We start from the raw sequence: 12619 nt of genomic DNA, 5'->3' as shown, positions 1-12619 counted from the left end.
ATGCCGGTGACATGAGCCACATTTTGGCTGTCCATTTCAAACCATTCCACTGAACCGTTGGTGGTGAGTGAACCTGTGTCTTGCTTCCCAACTGCTGGGTAAAGTGAAGGGAGTTACTGCTGCTGCTGCTGCGTATCGGCTCTGTGCTCCGCCGTCGGTCAATACCCACTAGGTCCAGATTTGTTGTGGCACGGCTGCGGCCATGACAGCTGTAGTCACGAGGACCCACAAGATCTCGCGAATTCACGTAGAATGGAACCACAAAACCAACAACAGTTTGTTTCCATCCAGAGGAGTAGAGGGGAAACAACTCTGTGCTGTGTTTTCAAGGTGTAGTACAGGGAAATATGATCCGCCGTGAGAATGGTGTATTTTATTTTAAAAATTACCCGGATGTTTGTTTTGTTTCTGTGCTCGACTTCCTGTCCCGCACTATCTGCCGTGTGCTGAATTGCTGCGGAGCTCTCCATCGTCCGGCAAAAATAGAAGCTCTGCGTATCTGCACCGGAGGGCTGCGAATCGCCGGAGCTGTGCTGGAGTCGGAACGCAGCCGTTCTGCAGCCAGTGGAAATACACACATTGACTTTAATGGAAACCTAATGACTCCGCCGCCGTTCTGGAGCGGAGCTGCAGCCGGTGGAAATTGGGGGTTAGCCTCGACGTGAGCATAAACGTCCTGATTCTGGGCTTGAAGCTGAAGCAGGAACGGTTTACAGCGAGGCTTTGAGTTTTTAAATATTTTAGATTGGTATATTGGGTTGTTCCGATGGATGATGTCATCGTCCACGACAGAAAAAAATCATATGAAATTGTAATCGCAATATTGGTGTACAATTTCACAATTACCGTATTTTCCGGACTATAAGTCGCACTTTTTTTCCTACTTTGGCTGGTCCTGCGACTTATAGTCAGGTGCGACTTATATATCAAAATATATATAATTTAACATGTTTTGACATGTTAATTCATACTGAAAACATTACCGTCTACAGCTGCGAGAGGGCGCTCTAGGCTTGTGACAACTAGAATGCTACTCCTAAAGACAACTGAGAAAGAAAAGAGATAACAAACTGCAAGTAGTAAAATATGCAGCCGAAAACGGTAATTGAGCAGCAGAAAGAAAGTTTGAAATGAGGGAGAAACTTGTGAGGGACTGGGGAAAAGGTGACTCTTACTGCAATGAAGAAAACAAAGAAAGCTAATCGCGGGCTGAAAGCAAGATGGCCAGAGCGGGAGGGGCTTGTCAACGGTGCAGTTACGTCTCCACGCCTTTTAATACATCCATGCTCCACGCCCTGGTAGCTAGTTGTTGTTGTTGTTGTGTGCTATTGTATAGTTCAATAACTGTTAATGTGTTACGTTAACATACCGGACACCTACTGTATTCAGCCTATTGTTCTGTGTGCTATTGTGTAGTTGACAGATGAAAAAAAAAAGATTATTCTAAATAAATGCGACTTATAGTCCGGTGCGACTTATATATGTTTTTTTCTTCTTCATGACGCATTTTTTGACTGATGCGACTTATACTCCGGAGTGACTTATTGTCCGTAAAATACGGTAGATTGTTTTCCCATATCGTTCAGCCCTATTAATTGGGAAAGTATTTTGTTTGAGTCTAAATACCGTTTTTTTTTTTTTTTTTTCCCATTCTCTTTATATGGTAGACTAATGCAAACAAGCAGAAAGCATTCATTTTTGGAAGGTTTTGACTTTTCAACTGCCTTTCTCTTCTCTCTGCACAGCGCAATGCAAGAAATAGCTCTCAGCTTGATCCTGAGAGACCAGCTCAGTCAAACAGTCAAGGAAGCTCTCCATCAATCTTTACTTTTAAGATTGAAGTGTTTTTATTGATGTGAAATACATTGCTATTGAGTTGTTAGTATTGGTCACCCGGTTTTAATATGTTCCCCTCTATCTCTCTTGTATCTTGTCTCTCTTGCGCCTAGCAAATCTGCCATTATAATAGCAATCCGCCATGGAACAAGAACGCCTGCTTTTAAAGGGAATGTGAAATAACGCTCTGATTGGTTTATTGCACGATACGCCCAAAACACACCTATGAGTAATGTAGCTACTTCAGACCAACCAATGTTAGATTTGCGTCGGGCGTAAGAGTCATTTATTAATGATATTAACCATTCTGATTCCAATTCCAATTCTTCCTTTCGATTCCGGTTCTTATCGATTCTCGATTCAGATTCTTCGAGGGGTGGAGTTGAAATGGGCCACATGCTTATTTCACAAATAAGAGGAAAGTTTTATTTTGATTCAAAGGTGGTTTGCAGTTTGACGGGGCTTTTTCAATGTAAAATACTAGAGCACCGCTTACTGTGCTGCAAGGCTGCAACACAACAAGTGACTGGCCTCTACGGAAAGCAAAACTTGTGAATGTTAAATTTGGAACCCATAATCAGATTTGAAACCAAATCCTCCAAACGATTCAAATAAAGAAACGATGGAATCGTAATTTTTGAAACTATTCCAAGTAGGAATCAGTTCCCAACCCTATTTATCCCGCCGGTATAATAGCAACAGCGGCCGAGATCCGCCCACAAAGCTACTTGCGTTTGATACTTGCGTTTCAGATCGTTAAAATAGGGCCCACTGTGTCTCATGTGCTGCTTATTAGAGTTTTTTACACTCTGCTGAGGAGAAAATTCAGTATTATAAGTAGGCTATACTTTTAATTTTTTACTTAAAAAAAAAAACCAACCTCCTAACCAGCACCACCATCCTGAAACTCACACGTGCACACAGACGGAGGATAATCTAATTTCCCGTTTCTTCATGGATGAAGAAATAAAATTGGAGGTACAGTGGCCCGCTGGCTCTCAGAGATGGAAATACAGAGAGTGATAGAGGAAGCATAAGAGTGGAAATAGAATGAGGGGAGCTATTATTCCCACAGTTTCCGGAAAGACACTTCATCTGAGCATCATCTGTGGTTTTCTCCTGGGGGCTATAACTGGTTGGCTAACAACAATAACAACACGTCTCTCTGGAAGGGAAAGCCGCTGCCTGAAAAAAAAACTCCTTCTTATCACACACCAGTTATCTTTGTCATGTAACTAAAAGGCGCTGTGTATTGTGTCGCACAGGGAAACAGGGAAGTGTTGTCTCCTTAGTACTGTCGCATGATAGGGGAGGAAAGCCAGCATGTTGTAGATTGAATTAAAATGATACTTTCTTAGATACATACATTTTACTGTCTGTCTGTTAAGTGCAGAAACGATGAGCGGAGTAATTTCTAAGTAGTTTCGACAGAAAATTAATTGTCAACAATTTTGATACGTAATAAGTAATTTATGGAAAAAAGGCTTAAGGCTTTTCAAATTTAAGGACTTACTCCTTTTCTTTAGTTTCATATAATTATAAATATATTTGGGTTTTGGACTGGTCCTGGGAAAACTTTTTAACCAACTTGAGGATGCCACTTTGTCTCTTATTTTACTATTTGCTGACATTTTACTAATGTTAGCTGACTACACAATGATGCTGTTTCTCAAATTATTAAGAAATAATCGACAAAATAATCAGAGATGGAAGTAATTGTATGTAGTAGTAGATTCATTGTTGACCTGTCTATCCAAAACTATTCATCTGTCTTCATCAAGTATCCACAATTAGATTTGTAGCATTCGTGGTCTCCACAGCCGCCCTCCTGACTCTGCATCCCTGCTGGAGACTGTTTCAGTGATGTGGCTCCCTGCCACCTTGGAGCCGCTGACCTGGGTTAACTTAACATCTTGATGGTGTCCATCTCCCTGGGGGCCACCTTCCTGGCTAGTAACTGATGCCTCTCTCACATGGCAGCACTGTTTCCTCTCAGCAAGAAGGACCCACGATCAATCCCTTGATGACATCTTGCTGTGATTGCATATGTGTCTTTGCTCTAGTTTTTTTCTTCTTAACAGCACAAGTACATGCAACTCGGGTGGATTGAAAACGTTTTACAGTGTCTGAGTCCTTTAATGCACCTTATAGAACTGAGGAAGTATTTCCCATGTTACCTCGTTCTTATAAGTCAGGCACTTAACATTTACTGTGTGATGCTCAGATAGAGAGATCAGCTAATCACAACTAATATAACTTTATTGTTCTTTTCATGGGTCTCTACATGTTGCTTTACAGTGTCTGTGGTGTGTCTGAAATTGGCTAAATTTCACCATGTCTGGGAGGGGATCTGTGTGAAGCAATCGATTTTAAAATTGCCACTGAGCGGGAGAGTGCAATTGATGTCAAGGCTGCTCAGAAATGAGTTTTCTTGGCTTTCCGATTGAAATGACGTGGAGCCATTGTGACTGGAGGCAAAGTGGAGCCAGGCAAGGACCTATTATCGAGTGCTCCCCAAGCCAAACCGAAGCCGCTCTGATTCAGAATCAGCTCGCTCTCTACTGTTCCACTTGTCTCCCCCAACACTCCCCCTCCACTCATAGTATACATTCACAATAGAGTGTAAAGCACACGGCTCGAAGCTGCTTAGTTCCTCGTCTGCCCTTTTTGGGCCAGAGTGGGTCAGGACATCTGCTTTCCAGAGGTCTCCTCACTGGAGACAGCCAATTAGAATGCTTTCCCTCTGCATCGTCTGTGGGGAGCTAGAAGAGGCGCCCAGGCACACCTGTCAATATTTACTGTTCTAACAAAATACATCATTCATTGCCATCTGCTCTCCGGCAGTACGCGTAGGGGCGCTGCTGCTGCAAAATTAATAGCACTTCTAATGCTCCTTTCCTAATGGGCCTAATCAATTAATCAGCCCTTCGCAATCTGGAGGCACCATTAACCAGTGCATAGATCCCTAATGCTGTCAAAAGATATGAGTTTGCTCCACTGCTGTAACCAGCTAAAAGTGAATGAGTGCCTTTTTGGCTGCATATAGAGTTCTATTGCTTTATTAACTATATTAACATGATTAAAACATCCCTGCTCCTAAACAAATGTTTAGCAGCAAAGCATATTTAGCTTCACTGCTGCCATGGTTGTGTTTCATCAGTGCTTGCCCTGCTATGTGATAACACACACAATGCAAGCGGAAGCTGTGTACTCAGAAGTATTGCATGGGCGGCCTGAAGCTAAGGCCCAGAGGCTGGGTGTGATTGTGCATTTTGATGTTCTGTCTCTTAGTGCAGCTGCAAACAAAATGTGCCGTCCTCGAACCAGTGTGTCTCTTTGTCCGCATATGTCTGTCTGTTTCAGCACCTCTGGTCCCCCCCCCCCCTTTTCTCATGCAAACACACCAAAGCTGAAGAAGAGGGATATCCAAAATTATGTTTGACAAACATTCTTCTCAGGAGGCATCTCATTCTGATTTCACTACCTCAGGCACCTGGAGCAACGGAGGTCCATCTCAAAGCCGAACGCCAGATTGGAATTTTCAGCACACTTTTCTTCCTCTAGCATGTAGGGCAAACAGTCTGGGGATTAGTGTATGTACCTGAGTGAGTGAGTGAGTGTGTGTGTGTGTCGTCTTAGTGGTGGCGGCGATGGGTGGGCGGTGTATATGTGAATACAAAACTGTCATTTTATCTATGCACTCTCAAGCCATCAACAGTACGATCACGAATCAAAGGGGCTGCTGTGTCTGACTGCATAATCACCGGAGCAAATCTCACTCCCATTCAGCCCCGAGTTATGAGAGAGGATATTGTTTTAACCCTTTGTTATTTAGCTGTGAGCGAAGATATGGAGGCTTTGTGCCGAGCTGGTTGATACAACTGTACCAGAGCTCTGAATGCACGCCGATAACCTTGAGCATGTTTGAAATTGTGAGGGTGTAACTCGCACACACATGCATACACACAGCTGACGTCTAACGTAGACATATTCAAGTTTTCCCACTGTATTACTGACTCCTTGCCGCACACACAGCTTGTGCTCCTTCATCCTTCCTCCTCCGTCAGACACACATTTTAAGCATTCAGCTATTGCTGGCTCTCTCTCGCTAGAGTATATGCTCACACACACACACACACACACACACACACACACACACACACACACACACACACACACACACACACACACACACACACACACACACACACACACACACACTCTAATATACACCCAGATCTCTCACATTTACCTTTAGTACGCTTGAATTCCTATGGTAATGCTGTGCCTCTCGCTTAGCTACACACAGCTGGATCTTTCAGATGTCGCCCACAGCCTAATTCACATGCACGACCATTCACATATTCCCATATCATTTGTGACTCTCTATTTCTCATGCGCCCACACAGAGACCCACAGACACCCCGGCCAGATGATCCATCCCAGGAATAGCGTTCAACATCTGGCGGACAGGGTTTTGTCTCCTGCTACATCTCCTGGGTTGCCCTTTACCGGACCCCTGCACATCCTGATGGATCACCTGCTGAATGGGATGGATGGTGCTTCTTTCCCCCTCTGCACCTTCTATGCCATTTAATGCTATCTGCGCCGCTAATATGTCATTCTCCTAGGCCATTGGTTACTGTGCAGGGGCTTCCGTATGCTTTACATATGCGCTTGTGTTTGCATATGCCCACCCATGTGAATCCCTGACCCATACCCGCAGCTCCAGTTGGGCTGCCACCCCTGTACACACCCAGGAGACGTGCTCTCTCCTGGAACAATTTGTCTCATCTTTTGCCATTCTTCATCTACAGTAAAGAGCGGCTCTTTTAAACACATTTTTGCAGGGTTATGCTGTGTGCTGTGCTTATGTCCTCCGCCCATCTCCCTCTTCTCTTTATGAAAGAATCACAAGGTGAATAAAAAGGTGTAAATTGCTGTGTCTGCTATGGTGAGGAAACTGTATACAAATATAGAGTGGAATGTTCATTTTCCATCTTTGGACAGTGTTACATGTAAGATAACACCTTATTTGCAGAGACCAATAATATTGAGCAAAGTGTCACTGGGCCGCAGACTGCGACATCCTGTATTGTAAACTGCACATTGCAGCAAAGATATATTTATTATGCCTTTTATTAATAGTTCTGCAATTGTATAGTTCTTTTTTTTTTTTATCAGAACTGACTTCATGAAAACATTACAAGAAAACAGAAAGCGAAGAGTTCCAACTAAATCAAAGCAATTCCCCTCAGTTTTCAACCCTTCCTGTTGAGGTTTTCCAGTCTCTTGTCGGATGCTGCATATGTGAGTGTTGGTAGGCAGAAAGGCAGGATACCATGGCCAGAGGGGAACCCGTCCATCAGTCAAAAGCCTCAACTCTGAACCATGGGACTTCAGCATCGAACCGAGCTCTGCAACACAAACACATGTTTAGCCCCGCAGCTGTGCAGAGAGGAAACTAAATACAAATCAAGGAAATGGTGAACAAAGTTGAGCCGATTGTTGTCAAACAAAACCCCTTAGCCTGGGGAAAGACCGCGCAGACCTGTGTTGCTCCTCGGCCTTGAGTATAAACACATGAAATGGATTGCCTGCCTCGCCCTGTCCACGTTCCAGGCTGTTTCCATTCAGTAGCTTATTACTTAGGGTGCCTGGATGCGATTTTAAGCATCGGGCCTCTTTATCCACTGGAACCTAGGAGAGATGTGAAGCTAAACTCCCCTGGAGGTGCCTATGAAAAACATTTTGTTGTGTTTACACAAAGTTTCCCAGCTTTTCTCATTTTATGGTTCATGTCAGTCAGCAAGCCCTGTTTCATCCACTTTTGCTACGGTAGCTAGCCTCCGGGCACTGGCCACTTATTGGAAGCAGTGTTGGTAGCAACAGTATAGATTGTCAGCACCAGGGTGGATTGCTTGCAGTGTTTCTAAAATCTAAATCACTCCTCCATTTCTTCTAAGAGGATGATGGAAGAGTGTGTTTCTTCCTGCTCTGCTTTTATCAAAGTAGAGAGGACCATGTGTTCCACAGCCTCTCTCAGTGCTCTCTGGCAGAGTGGTACAAATCAGCAGTACACAGCATTAATCAACGGCCTGAGAGGTCAGCTAAGCATACCTGTCCCCTCATGCATCCTCATGGCCAGTCCTTGAAAATCCAGGCCGCCGCAATCAATCACAGATAATTCCCACGTGAAGCTCGGAAGATAAGCCACTTTTGGTTGTGTGTAGAGGAAAAAATTAAATGAGAAAGTTTGCAACCGAGTCTCAGACAGGTTTATTTTGAGCTCTGTCAGCCTCTGCTTCTGCATCGGTATGAAGTGTCCGAGAGCAGGGACCTAAGGTCAAGGCGCAGAGGCTGTCAGAGCTCTGTTCCAAATCCCAGCAAGGCTTTTTTCATTTGTTTGACAGTGTAATTAAGCCGCTTGGCTGTAAGTATGACAATGATATGTAAATTATACAGTGACACATCGCACTTAGCTTGTTTTATGTATAATGCATGTCTTTTCCTCTCAATTCCTGGGTATAATAAGGCCTCACAGTTATGATCTAAAACCTTTCCCTTTGCCCAGGAGACTCTGTACGATGAGCATTGACATACCTTAAACACTTGACATTACACTTTTATAGGAAAAATGGGTACTTTCACCACAAAATAGCTTGCTGATGCCTGCCAGAGCTGTATGAGTCATTAATTAAATCCACAGGATATTACAGACATTTTTGATAAGAGCACTGGGGAAGCTTAAATGTAGTTTTTCTTAAATAGTCTGTCTGATTTTATCAGTTTTTTTCTCCCCACCTGGCAGGATTCGTCCCTTTTGATTCTTGGTCTTGTGGCCAGATGTTATCACCAGTCTTATCACAGAATTGCACAGCACTGAAGGACGGCACCCAGAGAATGCTGGGGCCAACCTCATGCTAACAGTAAGTAAGAGGGCGAGAAAAACAATTTGTGTTTTAGCACTTAACACATTTTCATCGGGGGGGGGATTGCTTTGCGACACTGCTTGATTTAGTTTATTTTTGGGAGAAGAGATGAATATCTCTTGTCATTAAATCCCATCTTATCGGTCTGTTTGCCAAAATATATTGATTAATGTAATGAATCACATTCAGCTTTGGGGACCAGTTTTAAAATCAATAATTATCTGTTTTATTTTGCGGTCTTTATTCTAAAAATGTTTTTCAGCTACTGAACAGTCAAGCTGAATTAAGCACCAGTATTTTTGAGTCTCCATGACCTTTCTTGTGCCAGATTGCAGGACCTAAAACAGGAAAAACCATTATTGATTCACGATTCTTGTTCTCCAGAGATAAGACTATTTCCCTTTTTTCCACCGTTATTTTGGCTTGTGGGGGGGATTTATTTAATGTGAGGAAAGGCTGCAAAAACTACACCGTAAATACTGCAGTGGTTTACATTTCCCATTGGGGAAACCCAGCGGGCCAACAGCCACAGCCTGAGCCTGGGCTCCTGTCTCATATCACAGCTTGTCACACTTTTAAAGGCATCAAAACCCAGCTGCAGCTGTGACTGACAGGTGCAAGCTTTCCATCTCAGAGACTAGGAAAGAGGAAAAAAATAAAAGCTTCTGAAACTAAAAGCTGAGTTGAGTGATTTGAATCTCATTGCTTGGGGGATATCGTCAACACAACTGGATGAGGCTTGGGGTTCTGCACCAGTGATGTGCACAATATATCTCTCCTCTTTCCAAGGGTGATGTAGGTGGAGGAAATGGAGAATGTGGTGCTCTGCTGCTTTCAGTCATTAATCAGTGTGGTGACCACCATTCTCTACCTCCCACCACTCCCTCAACTCTTTCTCTCTCAACACCGGCCAGGCACCTAATGCAGATTCAACATCCTATACCCTTGGGCTCCGACTGATGAGCAGAAATCCGCTGCTTTTAACCTAAAGCTGTTGATACAGAGAAGAAGCAGGAGAGTGGGAGAGAGAAAGACGGTCTCTAGCTGTGATCGTCCATCTGTAAACCAAAAGTGTAGGCCTGATGAGGCTGACTCCGCTGCTGTTGCCGAGGCGATGGTCGCGTCGGTGGTCTGATGGGCTTGGCTCAATGCATTCTTACCAAATGCAAGTTTGACGAAGGCCAAATATATGGAGCACACATGGGGCAAAGGAACACAGATTTGCTCACCACAGTGGTGTTGCCAGTGCAGGGGAATACAAATAAAAAACGCTATGAAATATGAGAAAAAACTCACCACATGGTATCCCCTACAAAAATAGCACTTTCTTTCACATCATCCTTATTTCCCAGTTCCTTCCGCAGCAGCTGCTTTGATGGATCATTTTGTCTCCCTAATAGCAGCTCCAAATCCCTGGATGTGTTCCATTCATGTTCCTTGGGAGACTATAACAATTTAGCTGAATCCATCTAGAAGATTAGCGCAGGAGCAGAAGAAAAAGACAAGACAAAAGTCTAAGCTTTACCTTAGGGGGAATCAACTTGTACTTTAATAGACTTTCCTCTGCCTTTTTAATTTTTTTTTAAGTCAGTGCTTTGTCAATATTAACTATAGCTGCTGCTTGCCTCTTGATTTCTGAAGGAGCCCGGTATAAATGATGCAGTCCTCCAAGCTTGCAGAGGCCTTTCAATCATGCATGAGTGGTGGATAAGTGATGGAAGCCGCTGTGGCCCGCCACTCTCTTTTCCTCCCTGTCTGGTTTCCATTTTAACTGGGGGGAAAAGGATAAGAGAGATTTTCTATCACACCCACCGCTTCATCACAAATATCAAGAGCGGAAAGGAAAGCAAGTGATGTTTTGAACAGTAGTCTCTGCCAACCACAGTGGATATATTTACAGTCTCACAGACATATCGGCTAGAGCAGATCATGTGCAATAACTTCAGTCTGTCAATCAGTGGTGCATGGCTAACACTTTGTTCACGGTTTGTGTAGCACATTAATAAAGAGCTCATGACATGTTTGCTCACACTTTCTCAACATGAAAATGTAACATTTATAACAGCCTCATTACACATTTATGGTACATGATTGCAAATCCGATTTCAAATTACAATTCCAAAGGAAAAATTACCTTTTTAGCCTTTTGGCTTCTTTGTAATTTGACAGGCTTGTGTTGTTGGTTAATTTCAGTAATGTATTGTGAGATGGATTATACTTATTACTGGGATTGGGCATCGAGAACCGGTTCCAACTTGGAATCCTTTTAAAAATTTAAAAAAAGAATTGTTTCTTTACTGGAATCGTTTGGAAGATTTGGTTTTAAATCTGATCATCGGTTCCAAATTCAGGAGGAGCAAGTTTTGGTTTTCGTAGTGGTCAAGGGCTTGTTGTGTTGCAGCCGTGGCTGTCAGTGACGCTCTAGTGTGGCTTTATTTTACGTTGGAAAAACCCTGGTAAAACTGGACATCACCATTGAATCAAAATAAAACTTTCCTCTTATTTGTGAAATAAGCATGTGACCTTCAACTCCACCCCTCAAAGAATAAGAATCAAGAATCTTAAAAAACGGAATTGTAATCAGAATTGTTAAAATCAAAACAATGCCCAACCCTACTTATTACTACTTAATAATTGCTTATTTGCAAGAATAGTGGTTGTACTAGTATTCTGTAGGGTGAGTTGTCTTTTGGGGAACTGAAACTAAAATATTACCGTATTAATAACCTTAAAGCCAACCAAAAATGCAAGTTAGTAACAGAGTTGCTAAACTGCATGACAGAACTTTACCAATACATTAATAAGCTCATCAAAAAAATCCATCTATCATCAGCATAGTACAATAGTACAGAGCAGATTATACTGACAAATTTGATGTCTCTCTAATAATACAAAAAGAAAGTTGGAATGCATCTAATGTACTGGCATCCATCCATCCATCCATCCATCTTCGTCCGCTTATCCGGTGTCGGGTCGCGGGGGGAGCAGCTCCAGCAGGGGACCCCAAACTTCCCTTTCCCGAGCAACATTAACCAGCTCCGACTGGGGGATCCCGAGGCGTTCCCAGGCCAGGTTGGAGATATAATCCCTCCACCTAGTCCTGGGTCTTCCCCGAGGCCTCCTCCCAGCTGGACGTGCCTGGAACACCTCCCTAGGGAGGCGCCCAAGGGGCATCCTCACCAGATGCCCGAACCACCTCAACTGGCTCCTTTCGACGCAAAGGAGCAGTGGCTCTACTCCGAGCTCCTCACGGATGACTGAGCTTCTCACCCTATCTCTAAGGGAGACGCCAGCCACCCTCCTGAGGAAACCCATTTCGGCCGCTTGCACCCTGGATCTCGTTCTTTCGGTCATGACCCAGCCTTCATGACCATAGGTGAGGGTAGGAACGAAAACTGACCGGTAGATCGAGAGCTTTGCCTTCTGGCTCAGCTCTCTTTTCGTCACAACGGTGCGATAGATGGAATGTAATACCGCACCCGCTGCGCCGATTCTCCGACCAATCTCCCGCTCCATTGTCCCCTCACTCGCGAACAAAACCCCAAGGTACTTGAACTCCTTCACTTGGGGTAAGGACTCATTCCCTACCCGGAGAAGGCATTCCATCGGTTTCCTGCTGAGAACCATGGCCTCCGATTTAGAGGTGCTGATCCTCATCCCAACCGCTTCACACTCGGCTGCGAACCGATCCAGTGAGTGCTGAAGGTCGCAGGCCGATGATGCCATCAGGACCACATCATCTGCAAAAAGCAGCGATGAGATCCCCAGCCCACCGAACCGCAACCCCTCCCCACCCCGACTACGCCTCGATATCCTGTCCATAAATATTACAAACAGGATTGGTGACAAAG

General features: G+C 43.9%; 1 long non-coding RNA gene across 3 annotated transcripts in view; it reads left to right on the top strand.

The window, feature by feature from the left end:
• The window catches only part of LOC120551964, a 283006-nt gene that overhangs the window by 17798 nt on the left and 252589 nt on the right, over nt 1–12619 (top strand). The window contains exon 3 of one of the 3 annotated variants that reach the window (XR_005637941.1): nt 6246–6722. The exons of the other annotated variants lie outside the window; for them this stretch is intronic. This is a non-coding gene — a long non-coding RNA (uncharacterized LOC120551964). Of the gene's footprint in view, nt 1–6245; nt 6723–12619 lie in introns of those variants that run through there. 3 annotated transcript variants of the gene reach the window in all.

This window comes from Perca fluviatilis, chromosome 22 (assembly GCF_010015445.1).
Source record: "Perca fluviatilis chromosome 22, GENO_Pfluv_1.0, whole genome shotgun sequence".
Classification (NCBI taxonomy): domain Eukaryota; kingdom Metazoa; phylum Chordata; class Actinopteri; order Perciformes; family Percidae; genus Perca; species Perca fluviatilis.
The sequence above is the reverse complement of the archived record's forward strand: the minus strand, read 5'-3'. Positions and strand labels throughout refer to the sequence as shown.